A 12767-nucleotide genomic window follows, 5' to 3' on the forward strand; every position below is an offset into this window, starting at 1 on the left:
CCAATAATTCTACCCCATCTATGCCATTATGCTTAACCCCCCCCCCCTCCCCCCCCGAGGCGGGGGTATTTGGTTATGCATATTCGTGCATAAATTTATATACCCCATATACATACATACTATAGTACCAGTAATATACATTATATACGGACTATCTTATAAGCAGGTGCTAAACCCATACATGTACACGGCCATTAAACCCTTAAACACACTCCTACCAAACCACCCGGCATGAATGTTCTAGGACCATACCCCACAACACCCAATACAACTCCACTCAAGCGCATAACAAGACCCCATTTTAATGAATGCTCACAGGACATGCTCCAACAACAACTCTCCACCACATATCTCATGCAGTTCGTATCAGACGGATTTATTAATCGTACTCCTCACGTGAAATCAGCAACCCGTTGCACATAATGTCCGGTATGACTAGCTTCAGGCCCATACGTTCCCCCTAAACCCCTCGCCCTCCTCACATTTTTGCACCTCTGGTTCCTCGGTCAGGGCCATCCATTGGGTTCACTCACCCCTCCTTGCCCTTCAAAGTGGCATCTGTGAGTACTTTCACCTTCTCAATGCGTAATCGCGGCATGTTCCAGCTTTTTGGCGCCTCTGGTTCCTCTTATTTTTTCCGGGGTTACCTCACAGGTGGCTATTCCCAGTGATCTCGGGGGTCCCACAATCTAAGCCTGGACACACCTGCCTCACGGCCTATCCTATATTTCAAGGGTCCCTCGATGAGACGGTTGGCGTATATGGGGAATCATCCTGACACTGATGCACTTTGACCACATTCAGTTAATGTTACCTCCACCCTCCGGGTTAAATGGGGCTATTGGATGAATGCTCGTTGGACATAGCACAAAACAACAAATCATTAAGCGCAACCCCTGCGCTTCACAAACTAAACCAGTAAACTTTCGCTAACCACCATGTAGCATAAACCTTCATCGCCCAATCCCAGCAAACTACCTCTAAAACTCCATTAATCATCCCTTCCATGACATCATCGGAACGATGTATATATACACACAAACACATACAAAATAACTTAAACTTATTAGAGAAACTCCAGTACTAAAAATAGTAAACACAAGCAATAATTTCATATACTTCACTCTCACTCACCACTCAACTATCAGCTAACCACACCCCCGTCCACATAGCTTAACACAAAGCATGGCACTGAAGTTGCCAAGATGGCATAAAACATGCCTGCGGACAAAAGACTTAGTCCTAACCTTACGGTTGGTTTTTGCTAAATATATACATGCAAGTATCCGCGCCCCAGTGTAAACGCCCTCGACCACCTACCCCCATACAGGCCTTGAGGAGCGGGTATCAGGCACACCCAAGTAGTAGCCCAAGACGCCTCGCTAAGCCACGCCCCCACGGGTATTCAGCAGTAATTAACATTAAGCAATGAGTGCAAACTTGACTTAGTTATAGCAACAGCCTAACTTCAAGGGTTGGTAAATCTTGTGCCAGCCACCGCGGTCATACAAGAAACCCAAATCAACCGTCCTATTGACACGGCGTAAAGAGTGGTAAAATGCCTATCCTAGCTAACTAAGATCAAAATGCAACTGAGCTGTCATAAGCCCAAGATGCACCTAAACACACCATTAAGATGATCTTAGGAACTAACGACTGATTTAAACCCACGAAAGCCAGGGCCCAAACTGGGATTAGATACCCCACTATGCCTGGCCCTAAATCTTGATACTTACTTTACCGAAGTATCCGCCAGAGAACTACGAGCACAAACGCTTAAAACTCTAAGGACTTGGCGGTGCCCCAAACCCACCTAGAGGAGCCTGTTCTACAATCGATAATCCCCGATTAACCCAACCACCCCTTGCCAACACAGCCTACATACCGCCGTCGCCAGCCCACCTCGAATGAGAGCACAACAGTGGACACAATAGCACCCCGCTAATAAGACAGGTCAAGGTATAGCCTATGGAGTGGAAGAAATGGGCTACATTCCCTATTCATAGGGCACACGGAAAGAAGCGTGAAACCACTTCTGGAAGGCGGATTTAGCAGTAAAGTGGGACAATAGAGCCTACTTTAAGCCGGCCCTGGGGCACGTACATACCGCCCGTCACCCTCCTCAAAAGCCACATCCCACATAACTAATACCATAAATACGCTGAAGATGAGGTAAGTCGTAACAAGGTAAGTGTACCGGAAGGTGTACTTAGAATATCAAGACGTAGCTATAACACCAAAGCACTCAGCTTACACCTGAAAGATATCTACTAGACCGGATCGTCTTGAAGCCCCCCCTCTAGCTCAACCACACAAATAGTACACCAAAACTAAAGAATTTACTAAACTAATTAAACTAAAGCATTTTACAGTCTTAGTATAGGCGATAGAAAAGACACTTAGACGCGATAGAGACCCCAGTACCGTAAGGGAAAGATGAAATAGCAGTGAAACAATCAAAGCGACAGACAGCAAAGATCAACCCTTGTACCTTTTGCATCATGGTTTAGCGAGAACAACCAAGCAAAGTGAACTAAAGTTTGCCCCCCCGAAACCCAAGCGAGCTACTTTCAAGCAGTTAAAGAGAGCGAACCCGTCTCTGTTGCAAAAGAGTGGGATGACTTGTCAGTAGAGGTGAAAAGCCAACCGAGCTGGGTGATAGCTGGTTACCTGTGAAACGAATCTAAGTTCCCCCTTAATCCTCCCTACCGGACATCCTGAACCCTAATGAGATGATTAAGAGCTATTTAATGGAGGGACAGCTCCATTAAAAAAGGACACAACCTCGACTAGCGGATAATTCTTACTACTGATCCTACCGTGGGCCCTAAAGCAGCCATCAAAAAAGAGTGCGTCAAAGCTCCACCACCTAAAAATACCAAAATAAGATGATTCCCTTATCACAAACAGGTCAACCTATGAATATAGGAGAATTAATGCTAAAATAAGTAACTCAGGGCCACACCCCTCTAACGGCGCAAGCTTACATAGAAACATTATTAACAGACCTAGACAGATACAAAAACCCCTACAAGACCACGTATTAACTAACCCTGTTAACCCGACTCAGGAGCGCCTATAAGAGCGATTAAAATCTGTGAAAGGAACTCGGCAAATTAATAAGGCCCGACTGTTTACCAAAAACATAGCCTTCAGCAAATTAAACAAGTATTGAAGGTGATGCCTGCCCGGTGACTTAGGTTTAACGGCCGCGGTATCCTAACCGTGCAAAGATAGCGCAATCAATTGTCCCATAAATCGAGACTTGTATGAATGGCTAAACGAGGTCTTAACTGTCTCTCACAGATAATCAGTGAAATTGATCTCCCCGTGCAAAAGCGGGGATGTGAACATAAGACGAGAAGACCCTGTGGAACTTAAAAATCAACGACCACCGCGAATCCTCAATCAACCCCACTGGGGCCACTACCATCGCAGAGCCTGGTCGATATTTTTCGGTTGGGGCGACCTTGGAGGAGAACAAATCCTCCAAAAACAAGACCATACCTCTTTACCTAGAGCTACCCCTCAAAGTGCTAACAGTGACCAGACCCAATATAATTGATTAATGGACCAAGCTACCCCAGGGATAACAGCGCAATCCCCCTCAAGAGCCCATATCGACAGGGGGGTTTACGACCTCGATGTTGGATCAGGACATCCTAATGGTGCAGCCGCTATTAAGGGTTCGTTTGTTCAACGATTAACAGTCCTACGTGATCTGAGTTCAGACCGGAGCAATCCAGGTCGGTTTCTATCTATGACGCACTCTCCCCAGTACGAAAGGACCGGGAAAGTGGGGCCAATACCACAAGCACGCCCCCCCCCTCTAAGCAGTGAAACCAACTAAACCGTGAAGAGGGCCTTCCCCCACCACTTTCAATCCTAGAAAAGGACCAGCTAGAGTGGCAGAGCCCGGCAAGTGCAGAAGGCTTAAGCCCTTTCCCCAGAGGTTCAAATCCTCTCCCTAGCTTCACCCATGATTCAAATAACAACACTAAGCTGCCTCGTTATATCCCTCCTATACATCATCCCAATCCTGATTGCCGTAGCCTTCCTAACCCTAGTAGAACGGAAAATCCTAAGCTACATACAATCCCGCAAAGGCCCTAACGTTGTCGGGCCTTTTGGCCTACTTCAACCATTTGCGGACGGACTGAAACTATTTACCAAAGAGCCCATCCGACCCTCTACCTCTTCCCCACTTCTATTCATTCTGATACCAATACTAGCCCTTGTCCTAGCCCTCACCACTTGAGCACCACTACCACTCCCATTTCCCCTAGCAGATCTAAACCTCGGAGTTCTCTTCCTAATAGCCATGTCAAGCCTAGCCGTCTACTCAGTCCTATGATCAGGCTGAGCCTCGAACTCAAAATACGCACTAATCGGAGCCCTACGGGCAGTAGCACAGACCATTTCATACGAAGTGACACTGGCCATAATCCTGCTATCAATAATCATACTAAGCGGAAGCTACACACTCAGCTCCTTTGCCGTCGCACAGGAGCCTCTATACTTCATTTTCTCCTCATGACCCCTAGCAATAATATGATACGTATCCACCCTAGCAGAGACAAACCGAGCTCCTTTTGACCTCACAGAGGGTGAATCTGAGCTAGTCTCAGGGTTTAACGTTGAATACGCCGCAGGACCCTTTGCCTTATTCTTCCTAGCTGAATATGCGAACATTATGCTAATAAATACACTTACAGCCATCATATTCCTAAACCCAAGCGCCCTAGGGCCACCCACAGAACTATTCCCCGTCATCCTAGCCACAAAAGTCCTCCTACTATCTTCTGGTTTCTTATGGGTCCGAGCTTCATACCCACAATTCCGATATGACCAACTAATGCACCTACTATGAAAAAACTTCCTACCCCTCACACTAGCTCTGTGCCTCTGACACATCAGCATACCTATCTGCTATGCAGGCCTACCTCCTTACATAAGGAAATGTGCCTGAACTACAAAGGGTCACTATGATAAAGTGAACATAGAGGTATAACAGCCCTCTCATTTCCTGTTGACCTTAGAAAAGTAGGAATTGAACCCACACAAGAGAAATCAAAATTCTCCATACTTCCCTTATATTATTTTCTAGTAGAGTCAGCTAATCAAGCTATCGGGCCCATACCCCGAAAATGATGGTTTAACCCCCTCCTCTACTAATGAACCCTTACGCGACCCCAATCATAACCTTCAGCCTCATCTTGGGCACCACAATCACAATTTCCAGCAACCACTGAGTTCTGGCCTGGACAGGACTGGAGATCAACACACTAGCCATCATTCCCCTAATTGCCAAATCCCACCACCCACGAGCAGTAGAAGCCGCAACGAAATACTTCCTAACCCAAGCAGCTGCTTCCGCCCTGGTCCTATTCTCTAGCATAACCAATGCCTGAGTCACCGGCCAATGAGACATCACACAAATAAACCACCCAACCTCCTGTCTACTACTGACAGCAGCAATCGCTATTAAACTGGGCCTAGTGCCATTTCACTTCTGATTCCCAGAAGTACTACAAGGATCGCCACTAATAACAGCCCTGCTACTCTCGACCCTCATAAAATTCCCCCCACTAACCCTGCTCCTACTAACATCCAAATCCCTCGACCCAGCTCTACTCACCGCCATGGCCCTAGCCTCAACAGCACTAGGAGGCTGAATAGGACTGAACCAAACACAAACACGCAAAATCCTAGCCTTCTCGTCCATCTCCCACTTAGGCTGAATCGCCATCATCCTAGTTTACAGCCCCAAATTGGCCTTACTTACCTTCTACCTATACACAATCATAACATCAGCCGTATTCCTAGCCCTTAACAAAATCAAAGCCCTTAACCTATCCATGATCACAACCTCATGAACAAAAACCCCAGTGCTAAACGCCACCCTAATACTAGTACTTTTATCCCTAGCAGGCCTCCCCCCATTAACAGGCTTTATACCAAAGTGACTTATCATCCAAGAACTAACTAAACAGGAAATAACACCAGCAGCCATGGCAATTGCCATGCTATCACTGCTCAGCCTCTTCTTCTACCTACGCCTCGCATACCACTCAACAATTACCCTTCCCCCCAACTCCTCTAACCACATAAAACAATGATACACTAGCAAAGCCCCAAGCACACCTACTGCGGTCCTTGCCTCACTATCAATCCTCTTACTTCCCCTGTCCCCAATAATACATGCCATTGTCTAGAAACTTAGGATAACACCCCAAACCGAAGGCCTTCAAAGCCTTAAATAAGAGTTAAACCCTCTTAGTTTCTGCACATTAAGACTTACAGAATATTAACCTGTATCTTCTGAATGCAAGTCAGACGCTTTAATTAAGCTAAAGCCTCCCTAGACAGATGGGCTTCGATCCCACAAAACTCTAGTTAACAGCTAAATGCCTAAACCAATTGGCTTCTGCCTACAAAGACCCTGACGCACCCTAGTGCGCATCGATGAGCTTGCAACTCAACATGAATTTCACTACAGAGCCGATAAGAAGAGGAATTAAACCTCTGTAAAAAGGACTACAGCCTAACGCTTCAACACTCAGCCATCTTACCCGTCACCTTCATCAACCGATGACTATTTTCCACTAACCATAAGGATATTGGCACCCTGTACCTCATCTTCGGGGCATGAGCAGGAATAGTCGGCACCGCACTCAGCCTATTAATCCGCGCAGAACTAGGACAACCAGGAACTCTCCTAGGCGACGACCAAATTTACAATGTAATCGTTACCGCTCACGCCTTTGTAATAATCTTCTTTATAGTCATACCCATCATGATCGGAGGATTCGGCAACTGATTAGTCCCCCTCATAATCGGTGCCCCCGACATAGCATTCCCGCGAATAAACAACATAAGCTTTTGACTCCTCCCCCCATCATTCCTCCTCCTACTAGCCTCATCCACTGTAGAAGCTGGCGCCGGCACAGGCTGAACTGTCTACCCTCCCCTAGCAGGTGACCTTGCCCACGCCGGAGCTTCAGTAGACCTGGCTATCTTCTCACTCCACTTAGCCGGTATCTCCTCCATCCTTGGGGCCATCAACTTTATCACCACAGCCATCAACATAAAACCCCCCGCACTCTCACAATACCAAACCCCACTATTTGTCTGATCCGTACTAATTACCGCCATCCTACTCCTTCTATCACTCCCCGTACTCGCCGCCGGTATTACAATATTACTAACTGATCGAAACCTAAACACCACATTCTTCGACCCCGCTGGAGGAGGAGACCCAATCCTGTACCAACACCTATTCTGATTCTTCGGACACCCAGAAGTCTATATTCTGATCCTACCGGGGTTCGGAATCATCTCACACGTAGTCACGTACTACTCAGGCAAAAAGGAGCCCTTCGGCTACATGGGAATAGTCTGAGCCATACTATCCATCGGCTTCCTAGGATTCATCGTCTGAGCTCATCACATGTTTACAGTAGGAATAGACGTTGATACCCGAGCCTACTTTACATCAGCCACTATAATCATTGCCATCCCTACCGGAATCAAAGTATTTAGCTGACTAGCCACCCTGCACGGAGGAACAATCAAATGAGACCCCCCCCAATACTATGAGCTCTAGGATTTATCTTCCTATTTACCATCGGAGGATTAACAGGAATCGTTCTTGCAAACTCTTCCCTAGACATCGCCCTGCACGACACGTACTACGTAGTTGCCCACTTCCACTACGTCCTATCCATAGGCGCCGTCTTTGCCATTCTAGCAGGATTTACTCACTGATTCCCACTACTCACTGGGTTTACCCTACACCAAACATGAGCAAAAGCCCACTTCGGGGTAATATTTACAGGAGTAAACCTAACGTTCTTCCCCCAGCACTTCCTAGGCCTAGCAGGAATACCCCGACGATACTCGGACTATCCCGACGCCTACACACTATGAAACACCATTTCCTCCTAGTCCTAGGACTTAGAGAAACTCCAGTACTAAAAATAGTAAACACAAGCAATAATTTCATATACTTCACTCTCACTCACCACTCAACTATCAGCTAACCACACCCCCGTCCACATAGCTTAACACAAAGCATGGCACTGAAGTTGCCAAGATGGCATAAAACATGCCTGCGGACAAAAGACTTAGTCCTAACCTTACGGTTGGTTTTTGCTAAATATATACATGCAAGTATCCGCGCCCCAGTGTAAACGCCCTCGACCACCTACCCCCATACAGGCCTTGAGGAGCGGGTATCAGGCACACCCAAGTAGTAGCCCAAGACGCCTCGCTAAGCCACGCCCCCACGGGTATTCAGCAGTAATTAACATTAAGCAATGAGTGCAAACTTGACTTAGTTATAGCAACAGCCTAACTTCAAGGGTTGGTAAATCTTGTGCCAGCCACCGCGGTCATACAAGAAACCCAAATCAACCGTCCTATTGACACGGCGTAAAGAGTGGTAAAATGCCTATCCTAGCTAACTAAGATCAAAATGCAACTAAGCTGTCATAAGCCCAAGATGCACCTAAACACACCATTAAGATGATCTTAGGAACTAACGACTGATTTAAACCCACGAAAGCCAGGGCCCAAACTGGGATTAGATACCCCACTATGCCTGGCCCTAAATCTTGATACTTACTTTACCGAAGTATCCGCCAGAGAACTACGAGCACAAACGCTTAAAACTCTAAGGACTTGGCGGTGCCCCAAACCCACCTAGAGGAGCCTGTTCTACAATCGATAATCCCCGATTAACCCAACCACCCCTTGCCAACACAGCCTACATACCGCCGTCGCCAGCCCACCTCGAATGAGAGCACAACAGTGGACACAATAGCACCCCGCTAATAAGACAGGTCAAGGTATAGCCTATGGAGTGGAAGAAATGGGCTACATTCCCTATTCATAGGGCACACGGAAAGAAGCGTGAAACCACTTCTGGAAGGCGGATTTAGCAGTAAAGTGGGACAATAGAGCCTACTTTAAGCCGGCCCTGGGGCACGTACATGGTTAAACATGCCTGTTAGTAGTGTGGCGAGCCATAGTGGGAAGGCTAGGGCTATGTTCATAGATAGTTGGGTGGTTGGGGTGAATGTATATGGAAGGAGGCCTAGAAGGTTGATTGTAAGAAGTATGATTATTAGGGATGTAAATATTATGGCTCATTTGTGGCCATTTTTGTTGAGTGGGACTATTAGTTGTTTTGTGATTAGGTGAAGGAGTCATGTTTGGATAGTAGAAAGGCGGTTGTTGATTCATCGGTTGTTTGGGGACGGGAATAGTAGGGCTGGGAAGAGTAGGGATAGTAGGATTAAGGGGATGCCAAATAGATTGGGGCTGGAAAATTGGTCAAAGAAGCTTAGGTTCATGGTCAGGATCATGGTGTGGGTTTGGTAGTGAGGGAGGTCTTATTTGATGGGGGGTTGGTTGTGGTGAAGGCTAGTAGTTTTGGTTGGATGAGGAGTGCTAGGGTTAATCAGGTTATAATTATGATTGAAAATCATGGTGCGGGGTTAAGCTGTGGCATATCATTAAGGAGGGGGAAGTCCCTCTTTGGCTAGCTTAAAAGGCTAGTGCTGTTGCATAGCTTCTTAATGATTAGGATGATGATAGAAGGGACGATCAGGCCTCGAAATGTGGGAGTGGGGTTGATTCTACTACAATGGGTATGTAGCTGTGATTAGCCCCGCAAATTTCTGAGCATTGTCCGTAAAAAATCCCAGGCCGGGTGGTAATGAATGAAGTTTGGTTTAGTCGGCCTGGGATTGCGTCTGTTTTAACTCCGAGCGTTGGGACTGCTCAGGAGTGGAGTACGTCTCCTGCAGTAATGATCACGCGGATGGGGGATTCTATTGGGATAACTACGCAGTGGTCAACTTCTAGCAGTCGGAAGTGGCCGTTGGGTAAGTCTGGGGTGGGCACTATGTAGGAGTCGAATGATAGGTCTTTGAAGTCTGTGTATTCGTAGCTTCAGTATCATTGGTGGCCGATGGCTTTTAGGGTGAGGTCTGGTTCGTCGATTTTGTCCATTATGTAGAGGATTTGTAGGGATGGGAGGGCGAGGAGTACCAGGACGATAGCAGGTAGGATTGTCCAGATCAGCTCTACTTCTTGGGCGTCTACAGCATTGGACGAGAGTTTTTCTGTTAGTATGTGGGCTAAAAGGTAGAGAACTAGGCTGCAGATAGCTAGGGCAACGATTAGGGCGTGGTCGTGGAATTCAACGAGTTCTTCTATGATGGGTGATGAGGCGTCTTGGAATCCTAGTTGGGAGTGGTTGGCCACATGAGATGTACAGGATTTTTACCTGTGATTTAGTCTTGACAAGGCTATGTAATTGGTTTACTAACGTCTCATAAGAAAGAAGCATGAGCGGTTAACCTCCTGGGAGACCCAGAAAACTTCACCCCAGCAAACCCACTAGTAACCCCACCACACATCAAGCCAGAATGATACTTCCTACTCGCCTACGCCATCCTACGTTCAATCCCAAATAAACTAGGAGGCGTATTAGCACTGGCCGCCTCCGTACTGATCCTATTCCTAATCCCATTCCTGCACAAATCAAAACAACGAGCAATAACATTCCGACCACTCTCCCAGCTCCTATTCTGAGTACTAGTCGCCGACCTCCTCGTCCTAACATGAGTAGGAAGCCAACCCGTCGAACACCCATTCATCATCATCGGCCAACTCGCTTCAATCGCCTACTTCACTATCCTCCTATTTCTCCTCCCCGCCGCAAGCGCCCTAGAAAACAAAATACTCAACTGCTAAATACTCTAATAGTTTATAAAAACATTGGTCTTGTAAACCAAAGATTGAAGACTTACCACTTCTTAGAGTACCCCAAACTCAGAAAAAAAGGACTCAAACCTTTATCTCCAGCTCCCAAAGCTGGCATTTTCAATAAACTATTCTCTGACCCTAACCCCTAAACCGCCCGAATAGCACCCCGCGACAACCCCCGCACAAGCTCCAATACAACAAACAAAGTCAACAACAGCCCCCAACCCGCCACTAAAAACATCCCTGCCCCATGTGAATAAAACATGGAAACTCCACTAAAATCCGACCGAACAACAAACACCCCAACATTATTCACAGTAGAAACCCCGAACTTCCAAGCCCCCATAAACCCCCCAAACACCAACCCCCCAAAAACAATTGCCACAAACGCTACTGCACATCCAATCACCCGTCAATCCCCCCAAGCCCCAGGGAAAGGCTCCGCTGCTAAAGCTACTGAATAAACAAACACCACCAGCATACCCCCCAAATACACCATAAACAGCACTAAAGCCACGAACGAAACCCCAAGGCCCAGCAACCACCCGCACCCCGCCACAGACGCTAACACCAAACCAACAACCCCATAATACGGCGAAGGATTCGACGCCACACCCAAAACACCCACCGCAAAGCAAATCCCTAAAAAAAACATAAAATAAGTCATTATTCCTGCCCGGACACTACCCGAGGCCTGCGGCTCGAAAAGCCGCCATTGTTCTCAACTACAGGAACTAACCGCAAGCCCCCAATAATTCTACCCCATCTATGCCATTATGCTTAACCCCCCCCCCCTCCCCCCCCGAGGCGGGGGTATTTGGTTATGCATATTCGTGCATAAATTTATATACCCCATATACATACATACTATAGTACCAGTAATATACATTATATACGGACTATCTTATAAGCAGGTGCTAAACCCATACATGTACACGGCCATTAAACCCTTAAACACACTCCTACCAAACCACCCGGCATGAATGTTCTAGGACCATACCCCACAACACCCAATACAACTCCACTCAAGCGCATAACAAGACCCCATTTTAATGAATGCTCACAGGACATGCTCCAACAACAACTCTCCACCACATATCTCATGCAGTTCGTATCAGACGGATTTATTAATCGTACTCCTCACGTGAAATCAGCAACCCGTTGCACATAATGTCCGGTATGACTAGCTTCAGGCCCATACGTTCCCCCTAAACCCCTCGCCCTCCTCACATTTTTGCGCCTCTGGTTCCTCGGTCAGGGCCATCCATTGGGTTCACTCACCCCTCCTTGCCCTTCAAAGTGGCATCTGTGAGTACTTTCACCTTCTCAATGCGTAATCGCGGCATGTTCCAGCTTTTTGGCGCCTCTGGTTCCTCTTATTTTTTCCGGGGTTACCTCACAGGTGGCTATTCCCAGTGATCTCGGGGGTCCCACAATCTAAGCCTGGACACACCTGCCTCACGGCCTATCCTATATTTCAAGGGTCCCTCGATGAGACGGTTGGCGTATATGGGGAATCATCCTGACACTGATGCACTTTGACCACATTCAGTTAATGTTACCTCCACCCTCCGGGTTAAATGGGGCTATTGGATGAATGCTCGTTGGACATAGCACAAAACAACAAATCATTAAGCGCAACCCCTGCGCTTCACAAACTAAACCAGTAAACTTTCGCTAACCACCATGTAGCATAAACCTTCATCGCCCAATCCCAGCAAACTACCTCTAAAACTCCATTAATCATCCCTTCCATGACATCATCGGAACGATGTATATATACACACAAACACATACAAAATAACTTAAACTTATTAGAGAAACTCCAGTACTAAAAATAGTAAACACAAGCAATAATTTCATATACTTCACTCTCACTCACCACTCAACTATCAGCTAACCACACCCCCGTCCACATAGCTTAACACAAAGCATGGCACTGAAGTTGCCAAGATGGCATAAAACATGCCTGCGGACAAAAGACTTAGTCC

General features: G+C 46.8%; 1 long non-coding RNA gene across 1 annotated transcript in view; it reads right to left on the bottom strand.

Moving 5' to 3' along the window:
• Window positions 1–10741, bottom strand: part of LOC308186468 — a 105548-nt gene extending 94807 nt beyond the window's left edge. The window contains exon 1 of the long non-coding RNA XR_013944069.1: window positions 10390–10741. This is a non-coding gene — a long non-coding RNA (uncharacterized lncRNA). The remainder of the gene's footprint in view (window positions 1–10389) is intronic.
• Between the last annotated feature and the right edge of the window lie 2026 nt (window positions 10742–12767).

Source organism: Anser brachyrhynchus, assembly GCF_964034855.1.
Source record: "Anser brachyrhynchus genome assembly, contig: SCAFFOLD_49, whole genome shotgun sequence".
Lineage (NCBI taxonomy): Eukaryota > Metazoa > Chordata > Aves > Anseriformes > Anatidae > Anser > Anser brachyrhynchus.